Here is a 27,719-nt window from a genome sequence, read left to right as displayed (position 1 = left end):
TCCACCCAGAAGTCCCAGAAGACTCCAAATTTCCCAGTTATCTAGGAAAAACCACTTACACAAATGCTGTTTCCCAACACACAAGCTATAAATTGCCTCCAACTTCTGTGCAAGGACATCCCAAGAACTGCAACACCAGAGAACTGGGAAGCCAGCCAAAACCTTCAAGAGTAGTTGATGGCGGTTCCCACACCAAAGCTGTTACATATGAAGTCTGTGGTGTCTCGACGTTCTTCCTGAAGGCTGTTCTCATGCAGATACAGTAGAATGTGAAGAAACCTGTCTCTCCTAACCTGTGCCCATGGAAAAAAATGCTAATGTACCGAAGCAGAGAGAAGCTCCCACATAGAAGAAACTGCATCAGTGAATGGCTGCACACACAGGCTTTGGATCTTCGTCTTGGCAAAGTGACCGATGCAGGGAGCAGATTCTTTGGGGGGAAAAAGTCGGCTTTTGAACTTCCCCCGATTCATTTCTTAGCATGGCTCCCCTCCTAGGTCTTTATGGGCACATTTTAACAGTCCTGTCCTGACTTTTGCTCCTACAAGCTGTAAACTGCAGAGAAACTTCAGCCTGGCCTAAGGCCAAGTTAGTGATTTTGTGTTTATTTATTTTTTAATAGTCTGGTTAGTTTTTAGCTGGATCAGTTTTCCGATCCAGGTCATTGACACGAAGACTAGCGCTGGAGCAAGGGAGGCAGCGGGAGCAAACATCTGGGGTAGCAGAGAGTGGGATGGGATTTCCCTTTTGCTGACAGCTGACCCTTTATTTCAGGATGGAGTGACCATATAACAGCTTCCTCACTTGCTTTTGTGAACACCTTCTCGACACGCCACCACAATCTGCATCTATTCCACTCCTTGTTTCACCATACCTGAGAAATATCTCCCATGCAGCTTCAAAATGAGTTTTGAATGCATCTACCTGAGCATGTTCCCCCCGTGCCCAGCACATGTGCTGGTTCTCAGCTGGTCTGTGCTCTGAGGAAACGAGAGGGACCCTCTCCAGGTATCAATATTCTCCTCGGTGCAATATGCAATCTTTGAGCTTTCACGGAGGTACCAGTGGGAGAGAGGGAGCAGAAATATATCTCGCACTCTGGGCATTTTATTACTTTTCCACAGCAGTACGTCTTTTTAACAAATAGAAGACTTCAAAAGAGAAATGGCCTAGCATAGGAAATTCGGGGATTCAAAGGAAAATAACTGTTAGTGTTCAGGAGCGCTCACTTCTACAGCTTTTGTTTATTCACTTAAGAAACAGTAGCACTTTCCCTCATTGACCAGTGTACCAGTCATGCTCCCTTCCAAAGGGAGCCAAAAGAAGAGCTGGAAGAGCTATTCTGGAGTAAAGGTCAGCCAACAACCCAGAAAAATTGAAGGGAGCAGCCCATTTTGGAAGGCTCCAGACTACAAGGACAACCAGGGATCCAAGGGTAGGTTCCAGTTACTTTCTTCAGCAAAAGAAATCACAGGTACCACCAAAATTTGTGTCCCACTGATTTCAACGGAGACTAAGGGTTAAATTTCTCCAGAAGTTTAAAAATCCTAGCATAGACTTAGGACTGGCTTCACCACCACTGTGCTGGAACTTGGCAACGGTTTAAGAGGACACATCAACACTAAACAACAGTTTGGAACAGGAAGAGAAGATGAATATCTAATCCGATTGAAACTCCAGAGGAAATATCACGCAGGCTGACTGGAACGGACCCAGGAGTCTCACACTAACAGCTCCGGTCTTACGAAAAGTTCTCCTCTGCTCAGGGTCTCTCACTACCAGCCATCAATCCCGCAAGGAACACGGCATTTTTAGTAGCCAGAACTTCAGTTTTCCAGCCCAAACAAAAAAGATCAGTCGGGTTTCTTTTAAAATCTGAACTAGTCCATTAATACGCTCGATCAGGGATGTTCAGGAGGAGATGGATGTTCAAACTCTTTTTCTGTTTGTTTGTTTCTCTTATAGAGAATGTCTGAAATAAAAGTCTTCCAAAACATAAATGACTTCTACTTAGGATACAAGTAGTGGGAGCAACGCCTTGCTGCTTCAAGAGGAAAAATAAATATCTCAAGTCTTTCCACCCAGAAGTCCCAGAAGACTCCAAATTTCCCAGTTATCTAGGAAAAACCACTTACACAAATGCTGTTTCCCAACACACAAGCTATAAATTGCCTCCAACTTCTGTGCAAGGACATCCCAAGAACTGCAACACCAGAGAACTGGGAAGCCAGCCAAAACCTTCAAGAGTAGTTGATGGCGGTTCCCACACCAAAGCTGTTACATATGAAGTCTGTGGTGTCTCGACGTTCTTCCTGAAGGCTGTTCTCATGCAGATACAGTAGAATGTGAAGAAACCTGTCTCTCCTAACCTGTGCCCATGGAAAAAAATGCTAATGTACCGAAGCAGAGAGAAGCTCCCACATAGAAGAAACTGCATCAGTGAATGGCTGCACACACAGGCTTTGGATCTTCGTCTTGGCAAAGTGACCGATGCAGGGAGCAGATTCTTTGGGGGGAAAAAGTCGGCTTTTGAACTTCCCCCGATTCATTTCTTAGCATGGCTCCCCTCCTAGGTCTTTATGGGCACATTTTAACAGTCCTGTCCTGACTTTTGCTCCTACAAGCTGTAAACTGCAGAGAAACTTCAGCCTGGCCTAAGGCCAAGTTAGTGATTTTGTGTTTATTTATTTTTTAATAGTCTGGTTAGTTTTTAGCTGGATCAGTTTTCCGATCCAGGTCATTGACACGAAGACTAGCGCTGGAGCAAGGGAGGCAGCGGGAGCAAACATCTGGGGTAGCAGAGAGTGGGATGGGATTTCCCTTTTGCTGACAGCTGACCCTTTATTTCAGGATGGAGTGACCATATAACAGCTTCCTCACTTGCTTTTGTGAACACCTTCTCGACACGCCACCACAATCTGCATCTATTCCACTCCTTGTTTCACCATACCTGAGAAATATCTCCCATGCAGCTTCAAAATGAGTTTTGAATGCATCTACCTGAGCATGTTCCCCCCGTGCCCAGCACATGTGCTGGTTCTCAGCTGGTCTGTGCTCTGAGGAAACGAGAGGGACCCTCTCCAGGTATCAATATTCTCCTCGGTGCAATATGCAATCTTTGAGCTTTCACGGAGGTACCAGTGGGAGAGAGGGAGCAGAAATATATCTCGCACTCTGGGCATTTTATTACTTTTCCACAGCAGTACGTCTTTTTAACAAATAGAAGACTTCAAAAGAGAAATGGCCTAGCATAGGAAATTCGGGGATTCAAAGGAAAATAACTGTTAGTGTTCAGGAGCGCTCACTTCTACAGCTTTTGTTTATTCACTTAAGAAACAGAATATGCCTATATTCCCTTTTCCCAAATTCCCACCGGTCCCCTCCGCTACATCAGCTCATGCCACGCTTTTTTAAAAATCCCATTTAAATGTCACAAATTGCTTTTCAGGAGGAGGTAGGGAATAAAGCCTTGGCAGCGTTCAGACAAGGGGCGGTTCGGCGCCGCTGCCACCGGCTGCCGGACGGCTCCCCCTCGTGCCTTTCCCACGCCGAAATCCCTGCCTGGGAGGTGAGACTCACACCCCACGGCGTTCAAAGCCTCTGGTGTACAAGGATGGCATTTAACAATGCTCAGCTCCTTATTAAAACATCTTTCGTAATCACATTAAGCATGGTTTTACCAAGGCGATCTGGTAAGGTCTTGCCCGGCAGTGCTTTTGTTTTACTGGACACACTAAATGCATCCTCACGTGAAAGAATGAGAACAAGTGTTAAAATATTAATGGCCACTGCCTAAGGAAGCAGAGGGCTTTGTGCTGGCAGTTCTCTGGTAAGCACAGTTAGGTGATGCCATGATGTATTAACTCTCTCAGTCCGGGTGGGCAGCCCTCTCCTGGGACAAATGCAAACATCACCCTTTACTTATTTCTGCATCTTATTCTGTGTCCAAACATCTAACCAAAAGGAAAATGCCCTCAATAGTTGAAAAAAATCAAAGGGAATAGGCGTATTTTTAATCTGGATATCCCTTTAGTGGAGCAGTTTGTGCATAACGCTGCAACGATTCCATACTCAGATTAGACATTGCACTTCTTTCCACGGAAAGTCCCTGAAAAAGTTGTCTGTTTTAAACCAGGGACCTGTGCAGCTTTCTGAACAGAAAAACTTGGCCCAAGTCACGTTTGGATTATTCCCAAAATGACCCATCCCAGCAGCCCTACACAAAGCTTAGCTGGGCACTTTCTATTTAGATCCCACTGTCAACGTCCCAAAAAAAGATCTGCACTTAATAAGCCTTCTTTATAGTGAGGATTCAAACCCTGGGACTTCACTTTCCTTCTCTACATGCATTTAGCATTTTGACCCACCGGACAATTTTTATGCAGCTTGAGTGTCTTCAGCTTCAATGGAACGCACACTTTTCAATACTCTTGACAAAGCCAAAGCCATTTTTTCCATAACCCACTTTTTTTCTCAAGTCACAAATCTCACTTGGAAACACTGTGAATTGGACACATACTAATGAACAGCCACACCACGATTTGAATGAAAAACACACCTGAAGAGCTGCAAAACTGAAGCATCTGAAACGAAATGCAAAAAGTCCAGTCTTGGAAAGATCCTCAATCCCTAGATCCAGTTTTATTGCCAAAATCTGCCACAGGCTTTGGAAAAGAGTTTTCATAAGGGAAGAAATAAGGATATTGCAGCCTAATTCACTTCTTAAGCATTGTCATTGGTGTTATTTCATCAAGTTATGTAGAGGATTTAACTTCTCCCTAGGTCTCTATCAGCACTTATTCAAGTAATGACAAATCTGATTTGTTACAGGAAAAAGTTGTGTGTATCTTAACCCCCTAAGTATGTCTCAGGACTGAAGAACATCTACTACCAAGCTTACAGATTTCTACATAAAAACTGAATACATTGCACATGGCTTTTTTCTTCCCACTCTATACAGCCTATGTAGCCTGAAATGGGCTCAGTGGGATTTGTGATGAAATCCTGACTGCTCCAAAGTGAGAAAGACTTTTGTCAGGGACTTCAGGGGAGCCGTATTTCACTGCTGGAATTTACCTTGGCTGTAAGCACACACACATGGCACTTACAACACGCTCACATGCAACCTCCCTATCTAGCTGTCAATAGCAATGTTATATTCCAAATGATTTGGGAATTTATTTGCCATTAGCACAGAGGCGCCAGAAGGTGCTGATTGCATCCCATCTATCTTAACACAGGGAAAATCAAACATGGAATACACAGACTCATCCCCTGCACCAGGCACCAGTCCACAGCCTGTAAACACACACTGCCCACTGAAAGAGTCGTGGCTGCTGCCCACTGCTTCTGGGAGCTCAGCCTTCAGTTTGTCTTCTACACATGCTCAAGCAACGCAGGACAGAGTCCCAGAGGAATCTCACACAGCCCAAATACTCTGTAACCCCCGTCACAAAAAAGGCAATTGCAATTTAAAGAAAAGACTTCTGCACAGTTCAGGAGAAAATGCAGATTATGGTAAGGAAAGACCTAAAGGCACAAGGGACTCCTCATGGTGGTACCGACAGCAAATGTGTTACCCCTTGAGCCCACATGGGAACATAAAGTGAATCTTCTGCACAGTTCAGGAGAAAATGCAGATTACGGTAAGGAAAGATCTAAAGACACAAGGGACTCCTCATGGTGGTACCAACAGCAAATGCGTTTACCCCTTGAACCCACATGGGAACATAAAGTGAATTTAATGGGAAAGGCAAAACACTTTTTTCCATTGAATTTTCCAAGGGGATCTAATTTTTCCGTTTTTAACCCCACTTAAGTTGCTTAACTGCTACAAAGGGAAATGAGCTCCTTTACTACGCTTTGGACATCAGAATCAAAGAGAGAATTTGACTTTGTGGGTCAAAACAGAACAGTGTCACCAACCATGCTCAGTCCCACAGTGTTCATCAAGGATCGTTAAGTGCAGTATATTTCCTCCTTCTGCACTCTTTAGTAGTTGATGTTTGTTTTCCCAGGGAGGTGGAGAATTTTCTCAGCAGAAAAGAGTTTTTCTCCCAGGGGAAAACACCAAGAGACTAAGCTCTGGTGGCCTTAAGCTGCCCAGTGCCATGAGCTTGCAAACTAATATCTGAAACAGAACTTCTGCTACCAGTCTCCATCCTTCTTTCTCCAGCCCGTTACAGAATCACAGAATGATATGGGGCTGGAAAGGACCTCTGGAGATCATCTAGTCCAACCCCCCTGTGAAAGCATGTCCACCTACAGCTGGTTGCACAGGAACATCAACCCTTCTCCCTGTAAAGATGCAGTCTCAGCTCGTGGGGAGGGCAACCAGACAGATGGACACCTGGAGACACAGATGACTGCACAACCATGAAAAATTCTTCAGGATAAAAACTGTCTCTCACTAATTGTACGGTACATAAGGGTAGCCCAGAACTTAACCAGGGATTTTAGGTGATAACCAAGTATAAATGACAACACATGACAATAATGGCCATTAGCATTTTTCCCATGTGTAGAGTCTGCATTCCCGTTTCCTTGAACTACATGATGTTTTATGGACATAAGGAATAGTTATGCCATAATTATTCTATGTTTCTTCACTCTCAGTCAGATGGTGGGAGAATTTTTTTTTTTTTTGGGTGCCCCTAATGTAAAATTGCCAAGAATAACTGTTTCCTCTCCTAAAATGGCAGCTGTAGCCCTGTGAAAACAGCCCCGGCGGGTTCCTTTCTGAAGTGACAGCAGGTCTTACCGACATCAAAGGGGACGTGAGGTTTTTAGTGAGGGCTGTTTGTTGATTTTTTCTCCAGTGAAGTGATATTACATGGCATTTCCAACCCTCAATCCTATTAAGTGACAGAACTACCTAATAGCACTCATTAAATAACATAACTTGGTGTCAGAAATTCACTGACAGGCTCATGCAATTGAAGTGGTAGATTTATGCCCTAAAACAATGTGGTTTTGGTGTTATTGTTACTGTTTTTTTAATACATGTCATTTATTTTAACAGGTGAAAGCCTAAGACCCAGGACAGTTCGTGAAAAGGTTATCATTGATCAGCACATAACCGAGTAGAAAAGTGGGTGCTTGAATTTTACGTTTAGAGGGAAGAAAGCATTAAAAGCATGTTCATCACAGAACTTCTGAACCCCTTTATTTCTTGGAGATCATTTCTTTTGGGACACCAACCTACTCTGCAGTATTGTCACAAGGCAGTCATGTGTTGCAGCAGTATTCAGGAACTTTCCATCTTCCTGTGTCCAACAAGACATCCAGAATTATTCATAAATGAAAATATTAATTCCTTTCTTTTCCTATTTTCATCTGTTACTTATGGGCCCAAAGCAAACACAAATAATAAAAACATTAAAGTCTTAAATACCACCATCATCCCTTGCTGTCAGTCAGCTATTTAACTGCACATTTAAAACCCTTAACCCAAGGTATTTATCTTGCGGGGTGAATGACAAAGTTTGTCAGCGTTCACAGAAATAAGTTCAACAATGATTTCTTGCTGCTTGCTTTCTACAGTTCTTCTCCTACTGCAGCTCAAAGTCCTTTTTACCAACTGAATACACAAGTGGTAACTGCAGTTTTAGATCAAAATGCAAAGAGAACCTGAGGTGTAAGACAGGGAACAGCCAACTGTCTGCCTGAAAAACACCTCAACTCTCAGCAGGCAAAGCTAGAATTCAGAAAATACGCTATTATCCACAACATTGCAGCTCAAAAAGGGATGTTACAGGTCTCTTTATTTACATTTAATTTCTGAATTGTTACATGCATGCAAAAAATATTAGAAACCAGAATTTCTGTAGAACACTTCTAATAGTAAACTCTCTCTCTTTCCTTACAAGAGCAGTCTCCTTCGCAAGTTGCCAGTAAACTACCACAGACAAAAACAAAGCAGAAAACGTGCATTCTACATAGTCAGCATTTAAGTTTAACTGATATGTGCCTACCCTCAGGGGAGATCCCACTGGAAGGAATCGAGTAATCATGTGAGCAACTGCTCACCAAAATGAAAATTCACAATGTGGGCTAACGGTCTGTAACTTGTACACACAAACCCTCCCGAGGTCTGCCCCTACACACTGAAAATTCAGAATTTTCATTATTTCTTACCACCCAGGCAGCAAAAATCTCTCTGCGTTATTCTCTCACCTCAGGTTATAAGAGTCAGTCCATCTCTGGGAAGATGGAAGGACATTATGGGGCTCTTTTCAGCCAGGACTAGCATTGATCAAATTTTCACCTTCTTCATGCTGTGAGTAATTTTTCACTTTTATCCACTGGAAGATGGTCAACCCTATGGGTAATGGCTTAGAAAAATCCTCTCTTGTATTCTTAGTGTCTCTTGTATTCTTACAGGTACAGAAAGAAGCAGTATCAACACCAGCCAATGCAGAGGCAGACCCTAACTTTTAAGTGGCAGAGTTCTAAAACACACTGATTTTTTTCAGAAATTCCCAGTCCTTGGCTGCCTTTTCGCTACGATTTCCCATTGTAAGTGTAACACTGATTTTTTTCAGAAATTCCCAGTCCTCGGCTGCCTTTTCGCTACGATTTCCCATTGGTGCAATGATGTAAAGGTGTGCGCTGCAAATTGCGATCAATTCCTCAGTTTAAAACAACTCATCAAAAGAAAGCAGGGAGTTATTTTAGTGGAGAGCATACAGTGATCTACTTGACACAACAGTCTCACAAGAAACAGCAGTGAAACACCCGAGAGGCTGAACTAGCAGCCAGCTGCCACCTCAGCCATGGTCTCATCCTTCCCTCCAGTGTCGTCGGCTCCAGGCCTTGTCTGGCCCTGCACTGAACTTATTCAACTCACTAAATTGGTTGAAAACTAACCAGGAGGGAAGAAGTTAATCATCTCACAGGGTCATATGAGCACCGGGGCTGATGAGAGGGAGGGGATAAGCTGCAGCCCGAGGAAGCAGCAAATTGCAGAGTTCCCAAGGATGGAAATGAGTAGCCACGAACATCTTAAACCAACTTCACCACTAAAACCACAGAATGGTGCCCTGCACAGCCGCTTCCTTCCTTGTGCCAGGTCGAGCCAACTGAGGGAAGATCACATTTTCTGTTGACGTGATAACAAGGCCATATATGGGTAAATTCACAGCAGGTTAAAACCAAATAATGAAATAAAGAAGGGGACCATGACCTGGAAAAAGACCGTCTCTGTGTATCCCTGCATGGGAACAGTAAGGGATGTGAAATGCCACTGATACTACCAAACCCACTTGGTCCAACATCTTGATGTTGCCAAAAAGTCTGTCCCACAACCTCCTCTTTTCCAGCACCACTTCCCATCACACAATCCTGCTCCCTCCTTTAGGCTGGTTAACATTTACTCGCCCCTCACTGAGCACACTCGACCTGCAAACTGCACAGAAAATCCTCATTTTTTTCCCCCGGGTTAGTTTTCTGCGGGTGTAGCGAGCTGAACCTGCTCAGGCAGGAGTGCAAGTGCCAGAACACCACAAGGGAAGCTGCAGGGGTGTGCAGTCAGACACGAGGAGGAAAAGTAAGGGGAAACTTCCGATTTCATGGCATCACCAAATAATTTAGGTGTAAAGAGACCTCTGGAGTCATCATGTCCAGTGACAGTGAATCACTGTCTTGGCTCTGCTGTATCATTGAATTAAGCAGGCAAACCAGCCAGCAGCCTCCTGGCTCTGCCATCAAAACCCCAACTCTCACAACCTTCCAATGGTATTTTTTATTTTTTTAATAGAACAGGAATGTTCTTGCAAAAATTACTTCTTTTTGTACCCTAAAGGAATAAAATAAAATAGCCTTCCTGGAAATAACAATTAGCAGTTAAATCCCTGACTATAATGCTCTAAGTAAAGTCAGAAAGCTCCAAGGAATAACAAAACAATGCAGTGAATATTTCTGCAGCAGGAAGAGTTTGGAGATGTTTGTTTACCATACAGTTTGTTCCTACTTGACAGACTCCTAAAGAACCCATATAAAGAGCTCTGATTATTAATAGAGTCAGATGGCATGGAATGGTATTTCTAACCTGTTTATAAATGGTTCAAAGGAAATTACAAATACATAAAAAACAAAACCAAGTTTACAGTAAAAGGGCAGAGAGCTAAATTCGTTCTTCCAGTAAGCAATATGTTATATGAAACTCAGTTGAGTACATCTGCCATCATTTTACCTGGAAAAAATCAAAGTGGGGAGGGGAGGAAAGATCTTTAGTTTGCCAGTTTTTTGCAAAAGCGAAACAAAAGGAAAAAGCCTATATGTTGTATTAACCTATTGTACATATGGCTAAGTAGTTTAAGTAACACATACAATGTGCTTTGAAAAGATTCGTTAATGTCTTTGGAAATATGGGAAAGTAATTTAAAACACCACATAAAAAAGTAATAGAGGGCCCAATCCTGTCACCACTAACTTACACTGGGCAGCATTGAGCTTTCAGGACCTTCCAACAGATTTAGACCATTTTTCAACAGCCTAGTTCAGGTATCAGCAAACCCCAGCCTGGCTTGCTCCCACCACATCCCCACTTGCTAAATTACTCCCCTTTCCTCTCTCCACCCTCCCATTTATTATAATTTAAAACAAAAATATTTTTTATGCATTGAGCATTTGTATATTCAGAAAGTGCCTGCCTTTTCTCTGTTGTGACAGCTCGGAGCACTGTCAGCCATTAGCAGCCTGCAAATCAAGGGATGCAGAGCAGCCAGATACACCAAGTCAGGGCAGCCCACCCTCCACAGCATCCCTGAAACCACCACAGCTTTGTGAACCTCTGATTTTCTGCCTAAGACTGCCATGAAAACTGACCTCTCCTACACGATCAGAGGGCGATTTTTGAAATGCAAAGGGAGTTAAGTTTCCAGAGGCCTTTATGATCTGAAAGAAACATTTTTACTTTCTCTGCACAGTCAGAGAAATGACAAGGATGAACGTATGGACTGAGAGGTTGCGTTAAGGGACCCTTCATTCTCCCCAGTAGTAACATGAATATGGCACATACCACAATGTGAGCCTGCACCAAAGAAACACCCCTTCTTTTTCTTGCCCCGTCAGCCCTGCAGTTCACAGTGGCTGCTAGAAATACAAACCTCTACATGTGAAACATAAAATTTCAATCATTACCCTGCAAACCTGCTGCACTTTCACAAGATTTCACAAAATTCTGATGTAATTTATTTTAAAAGGGAAAAAAAACAACCACCAAACAAACAAATAATATGTTATTCATTATCATCCACCCTCCCTGGCCAAGTCTGCATCAGAGGGTACACCCATTACTGACTTCTCTCTCTGGCTTCCATCTAGAACAGACCCAGCGTGCTTTGATCCAAAAGCACCAGGTCATGTAGCTAAAATGCAGCAAATACAAGGCCAATGATCTAGAGTTCTCATTTACCTTCTGCTTGTCTTGCAGCATTGATTTGCCCAGACGAATTTCTTCATTAAGTATCTAAAAGCTTTTTAGTTTCTGTCAACCGATGCCATTTGTGAAATGAAGCTGAAAACTCAAAGCTGTACAAGCATAGTCGGACTCTGCCCACCAAATGCACTGAAACTCAGGGTTCTCCAGCCTGCCCCCTTTAAAGTCAACTTTTCCTTCACCACCACCGTGTTAAAATCTTCAAGTCATCCGAAATGAACCACAGCCTCTAAAAGATCTAGTGGTTCCTTCCAATAACTGGAACAGGGAGGAATAGCCAACCAGAGGCTGGTAGACCCTGGTGTCCCATGGCACCTCACAGTGTTCACTCCAGCCCCAACTCCCTCTCCTCTCCCCAGATACCAACCCAGGACCAGGCTTCTCGTTGAAGAATCCCAGAACTTCTAGTTAAGCTTCAGTTGAGACAATCTGGACACAAGCCCCATCCAGCTGCAGGACACAGATGAGAGCCTCTCTCATAGGGTTTTGAACCGGGTTTTTTTGGTTCATTACCTTTTCTTCCTCTACTCCATGGTTTGGTTCAGATTTAAATGCATTGCTACCTTCTCAGTTCAGCTCTATTGCCAGTGGCTCTATCAGTGCCTGGCAGTTCTTCACATTTCCAAGACAGCTCATCACATTAATGCAGGTTGCTACCTCTCTTCCTTCCAGTTTGCCATGACCCACAACCAGCAAAACTTTTCCTATTCAGTTCTCTTGCTACTCTTGAAAGGCTGAAACAACGTGGTAAAAGAGCTCCACCATAGAACTGTTGGACTTCAGCAGCAAAGTTTATTTCTTGTGCTTTTTATTACCTTGCTGCCATTTCCTAGCCATAAGCTGGAAATGTTAAATTATAAAAAATACAAGATTAATCAACCAATTGACTTGCCAGTTCTAATTTTGGATAGAAAAACACACAAAGAAATAATCGAAGACTTACCAAAAAAGCAGATGGCTAGAGAGTGCTTCTGGCAGTCATGCTACTCGCACATGGGACCACTTGAGTTTAACAAATTGGACAACAGAGAGAGTACTGAAATGGAAATTGGGGCTCTACACCATTCAAATTCTTCAAAATGTTTGTTTTGGATTTGTACCTTTACTGCAATTTATAACTTTAGATTAGATATAGCAAGAGTAATATTCTTGACTAGAAGAAAAACAGAATGACTCAACCGTTTGCCAAATCACACAGATCGTCTCCCTGTATACAAATAATACCAACATCTAAATGGTTTCCTAAATAAAAGCTAGTACTAAATGTGTCTTTTACTATCGCAGCAATAAAGTTCTGCTGGTAGTTGGAGCACAAGACACTTCCCTGACTCAAACTGCAAAACTGCTCTGAGCAAGGCCCGTATCTGCATGTTATGTGTGTAAGTTCAGCAGCACGAAAAAGAAACCCACAGCATTTCAGGGTCATCTCCACGCAGCACACAGACCCCCCATTGCAAGTGAGACTCCATCCCAAAGCTGCTCGTTCTGAAAGTTGTTTCTAACTTCAGGCAGTTTTCAGACCATGAGGCACAGTGCAATCCTTCCTATTCCATAGGGAGGGCAGATCACTAAACCAAGAGTAGTAGTATCAATACAAAGGCACGTAGGTAGTAGACGACACCAAAAAAGGAAGAAAAAGGACTCATTCCATCAGTCTTGCTCTAAGAAATAGTTGCCTAAGTGTTTAACAGAAAAAAAGCCTGAAGGCCTCTGTCAGTGAGATGCCAGTTGCAGCTTAAAGTAAATGTATGGCCAAATATGACGTCACCTACCACAACCAAAAAATTAAGACGAAAGTTCTGCCGGTCTCAGGGACCAGTCACTCACCAGGGAACCGGTGGTTTTATATGCACGCCTTCCTGAAGAATCCAAAAATAACATTTTTCCATCGAGCAGAAATTCCTGTAGCGTTCACGCTTTTCGTTTCAGTAATGTTGCAATCCAAAGTGCCAGCCCTCTGTAATGAGGTAATCCCACAATGTAATTTGTAGTATTTTATTCTGTCAAAATTGATCTTAGGATTTCTATAGCAACTAGATCAAAACAAAAGATGGAGCGGACAGAATAAGTCTCTCCCTGCCACCACCCATATTTTTATATAAATACATATGTATATATATAAAGCATTACACATATATAAAGTTAATGTTCATGATTCATCATTAACGCTAGAAAAACAGCACTGGAGAAATAGCAGCACAGTAGGATAACATTTGAAAAAAGAAATGCTAGCAAATGTGTAAACTGACATCAAGAAAATATATTTTAAAAAGTACTTGTTCAATTATCAAACACCTGGGAACAGAGTATGTCTTTCCCATTAAATCCAGTCAGGAAAAGGTATTATCCATTTCTGGTTGGGACAGATGGAAGTGAATAGTGGCTTTGCTGACATGAGGTGAAGAATACAATATATTTCCCCTCCCGAGAAAATCACATTTTAACCATTACTGTTAACATGTCAATGCTTAAGAAAGCTTGACTGCCATTTAGCTACAGAAGTTTACTTTTGGGAGTGTTGTATGTGATATTCTTGCAAATGTCTGTCCATTTATTTGAGTGCCCTTGTAGAAGCTGAGCTGAGTCCAGAGGCTGAGACTGTAAAAGACCCTGGAAAACTCTGGATGTGGAACCCAATGCCATTTCCAATCAACCAGTATAATAAACAGCAACACCACCCAGCTCCTTCCTTCTGAAACCCAGACTGACTCGTTACAGTGGTGGGATAAAAAGCTTGGTTTTCCTACAGACTAACCTCTCCTTAACATCAGAGCAGCTTTGGAACATTTCTTAGGAGATTTCAGTTAGATCCTGAACACAGATTGCCAGAAAACAGAATTTCCTCCTCAGTTTAAAAAGAGGGGCACGATGGACAAAAAGTCCTCGTTGAATACAGGAATAAAATTGTGTGCACGCATAACTTGAAGCACAGGAATGTTTCCACAGATTACTCACCCTCCTAAAATTAAACACACTCAAGTCTTTCACCTGAGTAAAGACCCTGACCCCGTGAAGCTCTCTTCCACTTGATGGCAATTCCCTTGAGTAATGACAGCGAAGAATTCAATACTGGCAGAAGCTGAACTATATATTCATCCTGAATTCACAGATGCTTCTGTAACATCTTCTGTCTATACACGGTCTTGTAATATCAGCGTTTCGAAGCTTATCTTACAACTGACACACACCCTGGCATATCTTCAGATCAATGTACTTATAAAAATGTTCATCAACGAGCTGTTATCTTTTTTAACTTCAAAAAATCATTGATCTGCTGCTACAGCGGGAGATGCAAAATGCTTATTTAGGCAAGAGTGTTTAAGAAGTGTAAAAATTAATGAAACTGAGGATTTCTTCCTAATTATCACCAGTTTCAGACTGTCAGAGAAGATGTACCTTTTCTATGTGAAACCCCTCATTACCCCTTCCTTCCAATAAAGGCAATCAACATTGAACTTAAAAGTTCCCGTCTGCATCCAGTTTACAGGCTTTACCATCCTGCCCTTTGAAATGGAGTCTTGTAGAAGGCACATCAGAAAAAGCGGAGGAAATTGGAGATAAAAAAGATTTAAAAATAAAAACAGTATTTATGTCTCCCAAATGGGAAGTTTGGACCAGCAAGGGCAGGAAACGGACCGGTATTTAAGCTGATTACCCAAGCAAAGTCCTCTGCCTTTTCAGCAGTGCCAGGGTCCCTCAGTAAAACCATTTAAATTAATTGGAGTTTGGGGCAGGGGGGTGGGGAGGGAGGGGAGGGAGGGAAGATGTCAAATTTTATCTGGAGTGTTAGTGATGGCTGGCTGGAGAGGGGCTTTCAGGCCCGTTAATTGGGCCCGTTTGCTCCAACGCCACAAACACTTTGACATGAAATGTTCTAATAACCCGGCAGCGCAGGTGGCCGCCGGTGTCACCGGCTCCTGACAGCCCGGCCGGGCCTGTCCCTTCCACTCAGGCCCCGCTCGGTTGAGCAGGCGGCTTTGGGCCCGCCGGTCATTAACCCAAATGTTCTCCCCTCCGTAGCTTAGCAACCAATTAAGTAGCCGGGATCTTTAACATCTGTACCAGAAATTCACACAAATAAAAGTCTTCTGGGCCACGCTGGCCTTATAGACATGGATCTTATTATGCTTTTTACCTAATTATCAGCTTGGCTCTTTTTTTTTTTTTTTGCTTTCAAGGCAAGCTCTGCCGAGCACAACCGGAGCACGAGTTCCTTGGGCAATGCTTCCCCGGGGGTTTGCAACAGATATATAGAAATTACATCTTCTCATTCACACTTGCACATAACTGACTAGACAAATAATATTATCATAGTGGGAAGAGCCAGAATTAGAAAGGAAATACTGCAACATTTAGATTTAATCTGGTGAGCGTTAGATCATGATTCACTTTGACATAAAAGCTCAAGAGCACATTTAGCCGAGGCAAAACCCATTACAATGTTTTAAATGAGAAGGAAATAACTCTAATGTTTCATGGGCTGCATTATTTGCTGCTGAAATCCTAATAATCGCCTACGCTTTACACTTACGTTGTACCTAATGAATTGGTTTTAAATTTCAGAAAGCTTCAGCAACAAATTAGATCTTATTTGCTCCTCACTCTTCAGCAAAGAGGGGTTTTTCAGTAGAATGGAACAGAAAATTGACAACAAAACCCCAGGTTTCAAACACCACACTCTATTTATCTTCACTGTATTTAGCAGAAGAATTTTTTAAACAAGCATCTTTTTTGATAAAATATTTTTTAAACCAGGTAAATATTCAGACACTGTAAGTAGGACTGGTATCACTGCTTTCCAATATCTGCAGTTAGACATCCACAGGCAAACACGGAGCAATGCTTCTTAAAGGTTAGCACACGCTCAAGTCTCAGGAAGTTTTGCTTTATCAAATAAAACACTGAGTCAATGCTCCGTACGAACCAGCGGCTGACTCAACACGAGTTTCATGAGCAGTTTAACCCAATCTTCTGCCCACTTCCACAAGATCCCACTGCTTCCCTCCCATCACCTCCTGCCTTTTGGTGGCCAGAGGAAATAAGAAATCCCCGCAGCCTCCTCCCTGCTCATTCTCCCTTACATCAGCTGACAAAACAGGGGATCATTTCAGAGGCTAGTACAGTCCTGCCCTGGCTTAAAACAAGACTGAAACGGCAGGCTCTGGAATATACATTTTTCATGGTACATAACCAAGCCCAGCTGCGTTTTCCACCCGTGCCTCTCCATCAACAGTCTCCAGCGTGCTCTCAACAATACAGAATATACTCCATTTCACCTCTGTGCCATTCATAGGAGGAAGCTAGAAATGTCTTTATAGTTGAGATGTGAGCCACAATGTGTGAAACCCAGTTTGTCAAGCTGGGCTGACTTTTTACTAATATGTCTTCCCCAGTCTGAGGAATACCAATAAAACTGGGTTTCCAGCGTTAACTTCAAGCTGGGCTGACTTTTTACTAATATGTCTGTGTCTTCCCCAGTCCGAGGAATACCAATAAAACTGGGTTTCCAGTGTTAACTGGGGTATTTACTTACAACTTGTGTTCATCTAAACACATTTCCTTGATGCAGCAAGTGGCATGAGCATACCTAAAAAGAAACCAGATCACGTAAAGCAAGCTGCTAACTCTTTCTCACATGTGCAAATGCGATGCCGGTTGCCAGAAGCTGCTGTGATTGTATGAATATGGTTCTCTGACAAACCCAACTGCTTTGGGTTTGAGTGTTGCAGGGCTCTGTAAGTATCTGCAATTTCAAGGCAGATAAATGTTATGTAAACTCAAATTTTGCAACTTTATTATTGTGTATCATTTCATGCCAAGTTCGCTCTTTACATAGAAAGCAAACATCATTGAATTTAGTTCCAAAAAAGCAAAATAAAGTTTACAGTTCTGCTTGGCCTAAAGTTTGTTTATAAACACAGGAGAAGACTGGCCTTATTATAATGGGAATGGCAGAAAAAAAAACCTCCTGACTTCAAGCTGAACACGAGCCAACAGTGTGCTCTCAGCGAGCAAGGCACAGTGCATGCACGGCTGCATCTCTAGCATGGCCCTGGCCCGTCTGCTCTGATGAAAAGATGGTCATCTAGTAACAGGGTATCTAATAGTGGCCTGCAAGGAAGTAGCCTACATTAAATTCCCTTACTTGAAGGGAAATTACAGTGACAACACCACCAAACAAGGGGCAATAGAAAAAGCTGCATCTTGGCAGGTTCAGATGAGAGATTAGGAAAAACTTTTTTCAGAAGAAGGGTGGTGCAGCACTAGAACAGGTCACCAGAGAGGCGGGGGATCTCAGTTCTTGGAGTCATTTCATGCTAAACACATACCTTTTGTCACACTGGCATTTCTGGTGATAAAGTAGCCTGTTAAGAAATTCTTGACAAGGTATTGGAGGAACCATGGTTGTTTGGCACTTAACCGCCCCCTAAAATTCTCAAAAGCACCTGACCATCTCTTTTAAATAACCAAATGCCTTTAAAAGCCTTTTCATAAATGACAGTGCCGTGCTCTGTATCTCCAAATACTGAACCATTTGGGGGTTTCACTTCCATGCAAACCCTTGCACTTCATTCCAGTGGCCTATTCCCTGTGAATACAGACTTAGGAGTGAGAGCGCAGGATCTGGCCGCGTAACTTGCATCACAAGAGCAAACTCCACATATTTGAAAAGATTATCAGTCAACTACAGTTCTTTCCACTGTAGAAACAGTTACTCAGTTAAGATAAACAAAGACATTCCCATGCACTGAAAAGGAAAACCTATTAACTGATTAAACATGTGAATCAGTTGATAAACTGGTTATCAAAGTTCTGAAAACATTTTTAACAATGACCCTTCCTGCCATTTTTAACAATGACCCATAAAAGCTAGAATAATTCAGCACTTTACAGGAAATCAGCTGGATAGAAAACAGAACGTATTTCAGATCTAAGAAGCTGCAGCTACGCCATATGACTTGACAAATTTAGACACCAATTATCAGTAAAGTAGTGATAAACATTTAAAATAGCAATTAAAAGCTTTGGACAACATTTTTCAAAGGTTTCTAACTCTTTTCAGAACAGAGCATAGATCAGAAGTCTTACCCCATCTGATGTATACTTGTAATTCATTCCTTGTTTCAGGCTTTTAAAATAACGATAAAAATACTTATTAAAAAAAAAACAAACCCAAACTCCTTGATTTCAAGAACTTGTAATTCATTCCTTGTTTCAGGCTTTTTAAATAATGATAAAAATACTTATTAAAAAAAAAACCAAACCCAAACTCCTTGACTTCAAGGATAATCTGATTTTAGTCCTTAATACAGTTCAAAAACATGTAAGTTGAAAAAACTGTAAGACCTGGCCCTTTGACAGATGAAAGTTCCTTTTTGGGTAACTCCAGATCCACAGAAGAGCTCAGAGGGATTTTTTGGCCATGAGAAAATTTAAGTGCCAGATTAGGATCCTTGTTAACCATCAACATTACAATTACTCACTTGCAAAGCGTGGACAGAACCTGCTGTATCTAAAGAAAGTGCCAGCCATGAATTTCAGGTGGAGATTTACATTTTTCCGAAATTCAGAGAAACATTCAGACCTAAGGCACTTTTCAGACTGTTCTATACAAATGCTTGACATCTATTCCCCTTCCTCATGTCCTTTGTATTGGCCACTTAAAACAGGTGTTAACCAAAATATATTTAAATCCGGAATCCTACTTCTGCATAGCTTCATGGCAAGTAAATTGTCTATAGCTTTCTTTTTCATTATCAGAAAAGTCAGTCTAGCTAAAAAGCAGCATCACAAGTCAGAGAAATCCCAGAATGCAAGATATTTCCACCAGGGTCTTGTACACTGTGCTAATAGTTAGCCAAGGTTTTGACATAAAAGTTTTCCATCAACTAAGGACTTTTTAAGAAGCCATAGAAAATGATTCAAGCTTTCTACCAGTAACTGCAGAGCGCTGGAAGTCAGTTAAAACGGTTAGTATTTAAACATTTGGCTTTACAATGATCTTAAAACAATCCACTCTTTGTAAAAAAAAAAAAACAACCCTCGCAGCCTTCTCATAAGCTCAATAGTAATGCATGCTGAATTAAAGGCCAGAGTTAAAAGCCAGTATTCTATTTTCGTTCCAGAAACACAACATTTAAAAGTAATCAAACAAGGCATTTGTTAACAGAGGAACATAAATAAAAAGAAAATGACCAGAGGTTTTTAATTTTGAAAAGCCTGCTACCATTTCTGGGAACATCACATCTCAAAAGCTCATGGTATGGAAAGACTGTATTTATTTGGCTACAAAACTGATCTCAGTAAGTAGTGATGCCTGTGCTTTTGGAAGAGGAAGAAAACAAGAAGTTCAGAGAGTTTGGGTTTTTTAAAAAAGATGGAAGTGTATTCCAAGGCTATGATGGATTTGGAATATAGCTAAGCCCCAGGCAGACCCTGGATTTGGATAGAGACGACACACTCAGCACCTCTCTGTAAAGAGCTCTTCAGTTCACCGAGTCTAAAAAGAGATGAATACACAAAGGATTTGATACTTTCAGCTCCGTAATTTGCAAAAGATGCAGAAACTGCCCAGATCATATACTTAAGGTCACGTTGCACTTTTTTGGTCTACAGAAACAAAGCACTAGTAGAACAGTATGTTCTCCCCACCATCTTCCTCCCACTGCCCCCCTCTCCACAGCGCGAAGCTCCCAGCAGGAGCCACTGCCGTACGGGGGGGTTTAACTGTCTGTGAACACAAATGCAGAAAAAGTTTCTATAGAAAAGTTTCTATAGAATTCCTGGCTCAAGCCATTCCTCCCCCTCTGCCCATGAACTGCACTCCATATGTACTTTGTGGAAAGCAGAGATGTATTTTTCTCCATCGACATTACAATAATCTGAAATACTCCCTAAAACTAGATTAGGGGTAAAAATTTACAGTCACTTTTGCAACATTTCATTTCTCCTGCTTATCTCGTGCCTTTGAGCAGCTGCTCTAAGATCAGTGCAGCCATTTTGTAAGACCAAACCCTGTGTTTTTACAGAAACTGCTTGATTTCAAATGTTTCAGTTACCAGGTGCTCAGCTTGTTACCTTGAAGGATTTAAAAATTTTCAGAAGGTGAGAACACAGAACTTTCAAGTCATCTTTTTCCAGACAGCCCAGAACCAAGTTGTCTGCAACAATCTCCAAAAAATTCCAGTGTCTGTTAACAGAAACTTTGTTACCTAGAAATGTATTTACAACTACAGCTTCTTTATACATCCCAGTTGTATCAGTATTCAGTTAAATGGTTCTCCTATTCAACTTAGATATTTTTGCAGTTATATGTAACATATACTCTTTGTTCTTCTTCTAGGGTTGAAATCTGAGTAGAGCTGTAAAAGCATAAAAAAGCGATGCTGAGAGTCATCATACAGTTCAAGAGCAGAATAGTGCTGCAGGTAATTGATAACATATACATAATATTTCTGCTTCAAAATGGATATAGCTGCGGCCATAAAACAGCGATGGGTAGTCCTAATATTGCAGCAAGGGCAAATATACCTTACATTTTAAAAAGCTTGTGTGCATACAGGGAGTTGCTGTATCTAACATGGATCGATCCCTGTCCTGTGAGTGAAAAAGCTGCTGGGAGGGAGAAATATCTCAGCATGACCCGTTGGCACAACTCATTGCATGGACGTGCTGAGCAGCAGTGGCAGGACCCCACGGTGGGGACACATGGCATGGGGCTGCAGATCTGCCTGTTGGGCCCCTCCGTGCACTAATCAGTGCTAGAGACAGAGGGGTAAAACTGAAGAGACCAAAAAGAAGGATGGGGAAAAAAGGAGAAATTCAAGTGAAAAGCTAAGCACTCTAATTTTTCAAAGGAAAAAGAAGAAAGGAGGAAGCTTTCAAAAAAATTCAGAGCTCAAAGATTCCCTTTGTAGCATGTGATCACTTTTTGTAATGGCAGCACCATTTTCAAAAACAGGTTTCAAGCTTTGCAGATGAAGGCAAAAGTATTAGGCAAATAAGACGCAGGTCTAGTCCTTGCTATAGCTCAGGCCAGATCAAAGCCAGTGGGTCAGGCATGCCAGACTTTCCTGCAGCTCCTCTTTGCTACTGGGAATTCTTGACAACTCCAGAGCACCAGGGAAGGTTGCTTTATTGCTCACACACACAGCCTGAGTCATCACCTGCAGCCTGGTCCTGCATCAGGCATCCCTGTGATTGCCAACAAGGCCACCGGCAGTTTGTTCTCAAAATGGCAACTGAAATGTGAGTTCCCGTGGAGCCCTTGGATGCGTGGTCGTGTCACCCTGTCCTAACAAGTGAGCTGAGCAGATGCTTAAGTTGGTGGCTGTTCAAGAGGACAGAGTAAAATACGGACAAGTGCTTAAGTCCCACTGGGTTCAGTCTGCCTTCACGCCTTTCCTAAGTGGGTGGTTTAAGGGAAAGGAAGGCCTTTGGGCAGGGATCGCTCCTTTTCTGCCAGACAGAAAGCATCTTCCACAGCAGAGTCCCATCCATGATGTGGGTTCTCCTTCCTGTTGCAGGAGTACAAGTGCATCATTGATTTCCAGCTCCAGTAGGGTGCATGATGGAAACAGGTTGGACAGTCACAGAATTATAGGATGGTTTAGGTTGGGAGGGACCTTAAAGATCATCCAGTTCCAATCCCTGCCCTGGGCAGGGACACCTCCCATCAGACCAGGTTGCTCCAAGTCCCCTCCAGCCTGGCCTTGAACCCCTCCAGGGATGGGGCAGCCACAGCTTCTCTGGCCAACCTGGGCCAGGCTCTCACCACCAAAATTACAAAAGTAACAATAAAAGGTGACTGAGCAATCTTTAGATTAATGCAGTACTGCCCAGCTAAGGAACTGTGGTAGGTGGAGGGAATGACAGTAAAACTTCTTTACTTCTCTCTGAACCCTCCCAAACGGAGCACTGAGCTCCCAGTGACGCCTACAACCTTTACCTGCCAATAGCTAATGTAGATCATGCATCACTGGCTTGAACTTATGACAATTTTCATCAGCTGAGGATCTGTCAGCTGTATTTAGAGCTCAGCACGTGGCTGCTGTCCTCAGAGAATCCACAGCTCAAAGAGGAACGGCCGTCCCTGCGAGTTTACAGGAGCCAGCATGAAGGCTTGGAGGTGACCACAAGGCTGTGGGCCAGGCCATGCTGAGGACAGATCCACCCCAGCTGGCTCAGACCCACAGCCCAGGAGCAGCAGTGGGGGATCAACAGGTTTTCCTTATTAGTTGGTCATTCTGGATTGGAAATGCATAGTAAATGAAGATAAAATTAATATTTTTCATTCATGGTAAAGTAAAACTTAAAGGAAAAAAAGCAGTCTTCATTATACTGTTTTTGGTTTGGGTCCTTCTGAAGCATTTTCATTTTAGTTTTGAAATGATATTAAAAAAAAAATTAAAACAAATTGCTAGCGCAAATTGCCGTTTCATTTTAGAAATTTCTCAATGAAATATTTCAACGCTTCCCACTCTTGAGGCAATATTTCATATTGAGTAATTCAATGAAATCGCCATAGACTTACAAAATGCAAATCTGCAGTTTCCCTAAAAGAGCTGAGGCAGAAAAGGAGTTAACAATGACCCTGTTCTGCCTCAGAGTGCCTTTATTTAAAAATAAACCATGTGTTAAAAAAAAAAAAAAAGACAAAAAAATCACTGTCTGTAACATTATAGTTTTCAAAGATTGTGCGGCCAGGAATTACAGATAAGCCCTCTTAAGACCATAAAGAAAAATCTTTTGGTAGTGTTCAGCATATTGAACTGGCTTCTCCCAGTATTTGCAGTAATAAAGCTGTCAAGCAACGCAGCAAAGGAGAGCGAAGCATTTCAAGGCTCAGACACATGAACTTCTATTAACCCACATTAACATGTAATTGTTGCTGCGAGCAGGCTGTTCTCAGTGTCAAGTGCTTGTAAAGGACACGAGGAAAATCTTTCCATGTGAGACAGGGCAAGGTAACTGCTGTAGCGTCCCGTGGATTCCTGAGACAGACAGTCCTCCTGGCACGCACTGCATTGATACGTATGAGTTATTCCTGGAAACTTCCCATATGGTTAGGAAATTTCAGAATGGAAAGAGATGCTATTTCACTTTAATAACTTCCATGTTTTACATCACACCGAGTAGTTGCGAGTTTGCTGAAGTCGAAGAGCTGAATGGACAATTTCAAGATGATCCTGTCTGACTGCTGCGAGCCGCCTGCAGGCTCAGAAGGGCAGCAGGGGGTTGGTGGGCATTTGCTTCAGAGCTTTGAGACACCTTGGCCAAACCCAAGAGGAAATATGGCAGGAAGAGATTTGGGATACAACTTCAGCATCTTCACCTTCCATTCCCTCGAGCTGGCTGTGTCTGAGAGGGATGGGAACACACCCGTAATCCTCCTGGACACAACCCCAAGCACCACAGCATGGACAGCTTTTTTGGGTCTGGCTGCAAAGCCCACCCAAAGCCTCTTCCACATCTCCGACACAACCCCAAGCACCACAGCATGGACAGGTTTTTTGGGTCTGGCTGCAAAGGCCACCCAAAGCCCCTTCCACATCTCCTGGAATCGGTGGTGCAGAGGTCTCTGCTCTGCTCCCTTGGGCACTGCAAAGATGCACCTTTTAAGATGCAGCAGAAGCGAGGTTGAGAGGAGGTACACAAGGCACTCTGTGAATAAATCAGAAAGGCAAACAGCAGGAAGAAGAGCCATCTAATCTGAAGGAAAACATTTGCACAACAAGCAGTGGATATAAGCCAGCCATTAATAAATTTCTGCTAGAAATTAGAAAAAGGTGCAGAAAGATTCTGGCACAGCCTTCCAACAGGATGGGAGAAACACAAACCACACAAAAATGTTACTGTGTTTTAAAATGGTTGTTTATAAATTCACAGAGAAGATGAGAGGACGTAGTGACCTGTGACTGCAGGGACTGGACTTTCTCAGTTCTTACCCTGGGTTTGTGCTTCGTGTTCCCCCAATTACCCTTCCTTTCCAGCCAGGGCAACATTCTGGCATTTATTTAACGCTTATGAACTACAAGGGTATCAGTAAAGAGATTATGCAGGAGTATTGACAAGCAGAGGGAGTTGGGGTTGTTCAGCCTGGAGAAGAGAAGGCTCCAGGGAGACCTCAGAGCCCCCTTCCAGTACCTAACGGGGGCTACAGGAGAGGCGAGGAGGGACTCTCGATCAGGGAGGGGAGCCATAGGATGAGGGGGAACAATTTTAAACTGAAAGAGGGGAGATTTAGATGAGATATTAGGAAGAAATTCTTTCCTGCAAGGGTGGTGAGAGCCTGGCCCAGGTTGCCCAGAGAAGCTGTGGCTGCCCCATCCCTGGAGGGGTTCAAGGCCAGGTTGGAGGGGGCTTGGAGCAACCTGGGCTGGTGGGAGGTGTCCCTGCCCAGGGCAGGGGGTTGGAACTGGATGATCTTTAAGGTCCCTCCCAACCTGAACCACTCTATGATTCTATGATCACTGCACTGCCCTACCAAAATATTTTCTGGCATTGCTTCAGTGAGTCCTGCCATGCCTCCTTGAAGAGAACGCTCCTGGACAGGTAGCTCTGGTTAAACTTCCACTGACTGGAAGTAAAGGCCACCGTATCAACCTCTGTTGCTGAGCAGGTAATTATTAAGTTGCTTTTCTAGGTTTTGTAAAAGCAGAGTAGAAGTTTAAGGTGCATTTGTTCCCTTGGGTTTCATTGCATGCATTGTAATCTGCCTCCCCCACCTTTCACCATCTTGCTTCAACAACTGTAGCCTGGGGGGGATTTCGGAGCCTGGATCCTCACCCCGGGTTAAAGTGGTTGCTGATGACAGACAGAGCGAAGCACGCGCGCCCAGAACCTGAGCTCTCAGGCAAGAAGCACGTAGCTAAACTTTGCCAAATTACTTTCAGAAAAGCCCTGATTGAAAGGGATCTTCATTGTAAAATGCTGAAAGACACACACACACACACACACACACGGAAAGCCCCGAAACCTCTGAATTGCACAGGCAAAAGGCAGGAAATGGCCTGGGTTTTCTGACTCTCACAGAACTGCTCATTTTCAGCTGATGACTGCATCGGTTTAATGTGTTCCAGAGCAAATGCCCTTCAAATAGGATCCACACACAATCCAACCCAAGGGCCAAGCTAATTTCCACTGCAGCTACATGGGCTGTAGAGGCCTTCAGAGCTGGAGGAAGCTCTAAAGATCTGCTGAAATTTATGCAAGAGGTGAAAATGTCTCCTTCCACGGAATTGCATCACATCATGTTTGCTCCCTTGTTTTTTCCCTTGTTTAAACACAACTCCTGCTCAAAAATTCAGTCGGCAGGCTTGTTGTAACTGTTTCACTTCCTGCACTGCTTCAGTACCATTCTCATCATGAGAGACTTCTGCTGGAGATGCTCAGGGGATGAGATTAATGAAAAAAGAAATAAAACACGTATGTATTCCCAGTTCAGCTAGTTCTGTGTCTTCCCCAACAGTGGTGATGCCTAGAGGCTGTATTAGGAGTGCTTGTGCACAACCTGCTTAAATCCATCTGATGAAAATTCAGCAGAAGATGACATGTGAAGCTACAGGTTTGGTAGCCAGGAGCTTTCATGATCAGCACAAGCTTCTCCTTCTCAGACTACGAGAACAGAAAAAGGGAAGGATTAAACACCATGAATGCGTGCCATTCCCCTTCACTTTCCTGGCACTGCTGTCCTTTCATGTGGTAGTTTGTTTTCCTAAAACACGATTTCAGAAATACATCTCTCCAAACATCTGGAAAACATCCACTTGCTCTGCCCACCATAGCAGGAACCAGAGAAAATTAGATTGTCTGTGTGCTCCACCAGGGCCACAGTTGTGGATTACCTCTGCCCTCGTCTAAAGGCTGGCTTCAGAGCTCATTTTGTGGTTACCTGAAAGCCTGCCATTGCCTCGAGAGAGCTTTTCACAACAAAACTCCTGACGTGTTGAAGGCTTTGGTGCCTCTGTCCCTGACAGTCATGCCTCCTTTTAACCCTCCCCGGTTGTCATAGATCATCCTGGGATGAAAGAACTTGTGATATACACTACCACATGTTTAAATCTGGAAACAAAGAACAAGCAACAGCTTACCTCTGAAGACTGAATGCTAATTCGCACAGAGAACAAGCTCTTTTCTTAGCCCTGAGTCAAAACCCATTTACATACTGGGCAGAAAGGGGAGCAGGGAAGGTCTAGGGTTCTCCTAAAGGCACTGGCAAGCAAGAGGCTGTAGCATCTGCCTGCTCCTTCAGCATCCAGAGCACAACCAACCACTCTGTAAGAGATCCACACTTCTACCTCTACCAAAGGCAGATCTAAGGGCCTTTTCCATACAGATTCCATCATCCCTGCCGACTGGGAACTGCAGGAAGCTGCTGCCTGTGCACACAGGACATGGACCGTCTTGAGAAATGTACACCCAAATGGTTTCATCTTCCTTCCCAAGACATATTTCAGCCCGAGTGACCTACTTCTTCAAATCGTCTTGAGAGAAAGGGCAGGACAGTGTCCCACACAGTGACAGCTCGAATTCCCCATCCAACAGTTCTCTTTTGTATTGTAAGAGCTGTAACAGCCGACAGTAACCAAGATTTAGGATACAATGGCATTTGCTAACCATTTCGTTGAACTGAATGTATACAAGCAGCAAAAGGAAACATCAACAAATTCCAGATGCAGAACGTAATTATGTTTGGATGGCAGAATGTTTCATATTGTTTTCTATAGGAAAAAAAAAAAAGAAGTCATCATTAAAGCAGTGGAATTTCAGTAAACTATGTTTTGGGTTACAGCCCAGAATAGTTACACTTGGCAGTTCAGAGGCACGGGTAAAATATTCCAAGGTTCATAAATCCTTGACTTTAATTTGTAGATATAGGTTACAGCTTTAGTATCACTGCAAGGGGGTAAATCATGCTCCCACCTAAACAGTTGCCAAAGGGCTCTGTACCAAGCTTTTCAGCTCTATTGGGCAGCTTTTAGGAAAACCATACATCAATGTCTTTCGTGTTCCCATGCCCCTCAGATACTATATACTCATAAAAGAAGGCTTCCTTGGCTGGAACAGGCTCTGCAGCACCTATTTTTAACTCACACACTTAGATGGTGGTGACCCACAAAGGCAAAAGATACTTGGAGGTGGACTGAACAAGGTGATTCCACTCCCCATCTCAGTCCCACAGGCTCAGCATGAGGAGGCAGCTTGGAACTGTTAGGAATTAATTTGTAGAACAAAAAATCCAGCAGCATTCAGTGGCCTATAAAGAATTTAATTTAAT

The sequence above is a fragment of the Calidris pugnax genome, unplaced genomic scaffold (assembly GCF_001431845.1).
Source record: "Calidris pugnax isolate Ruff unplaced genomic scaffold, ASM143184v1 scaffold187, whole genome shotgun sequence".
NCBI classification, from domain to species: Eukaryota; Metazoa; Chordata; class Aves; order Charadriiformes; family Scolopacidae; genus Calidris; species Calidris pugnax.
This window is presented reverse-complemented; position numbering follows the sequence as displayed.